Source organism: Mastomys coucha, unplaced genomic scaffold, assembly GCF_008632895.1.
Source record: "Mastomys coucha isolate ucsf_1 unplaced genomic scaffold, UCSF_Mcou_1 pScaffold23, whole genome shotgun sequence".
NCBI classification, from domain to species: Eukaryota; Metazoa; Chordata; class Mammalia; order Rodentia; family Muridae; genus Mastomys; species Mastomys coucha.
In genome coordinates this window covers 108,418,138-108,419,315 of record NW_022196906.1, presented here as the reverse complement: position 1 = coordinate 108,419,315, position 1,178 = coordinate 108,418,138, and positions in this window count along the sequence as shown.

Here is a 1,178-nt window from a genome sequence, read left to right as displayed (position 1 = left end):
ACTGAGGTGAAGTCCTGTGATGCAGCACAGGGGCACGTGTGCTCAGAACCACCACTGGGGTGAAGTCCGGAGATGCAACACAGGCGAGTCGGGCCAGAAATGCACCTTGGATACATTTCGCATTTGATTCTTTATGAATCTGCAGTTGTCTGTTCAAAACCCTCTAACTGTTACCAAAGTTCTCATAACCCCAATCCAGTTATGAAGCACTATGTAGACTTACAATCCACAACTGAAGAAGTTGAGATTTTAGGAACATGGCTGGATATGGTGGCACACACCTGCAATCCCAGCCCTAGAAAGGCTGAGACAGGCAGACTGGAAGGCTAAGGCCAAGGCCAGCAGAAACAGGCTCTGTCTAAGAGAGAGAGGGAAAGAAGCAGACGAGAGGATGTGCACGAGGATGTGCATGGGTTATATGTAAACATGGCACCATTTGTACGAGGGACTTTGGCATCATCAACTGGTGGGGGGTGTTCACGGGGTCCTGGGGTGTGGAAAGCTCTTGGGACTGCGCTAGAAATTTGGCAAGAATTTGACATTGGACTAGGACAAAGAAGTAGGCTCAATATGAATACAACTGAAGTCTGTGTTCTTTGTATCTTGATGGGTCTTGTTAAGACCCCTGGTACAGAGCTGGGCAGTGGTGGTGCACACCTTTAATCCCAGCACTTGGGAGGCAGAGACAGGCAGATTTCTGAGTTCGAGGCCAGCCTGGTCTACAGAGTAAGTTCCAGGACAGCCAAAAAAAAAAAAAAAAAAAAAAAAAAAAAAAAAAAAAAGACCCTGAATATAGTAATCATGGGACCTTTGTTTATGCCTTGTTTGTTCCTCAACTCCAATGTTTATGCCTTTTTTGTTCCTTGACTACTTTGTTTATGCCTTGAGACTGACTATATTCTTTCTATGTACCTAGAATGATATAAAAGTAGACAGGAAAACAAACCCACTTCAGCCTTAGCATGGCTGCAGTCATAGTGTTGTCTGATTGTCTTTTTCTTTTCAATCCTCACTCCCTCCCTTGAGACCCGGTTGATTGACTGAGCTGGCTTGGTCCCTGGGACCAATCCCTAGTCACACCACACAGGCACCGAAGGATGTCTGCGTAAGATATGGACTTAACAGACTTCTCCAGCCCAGAGCATCTTCTGCAACTCAAACTAATACACCCACCTGCT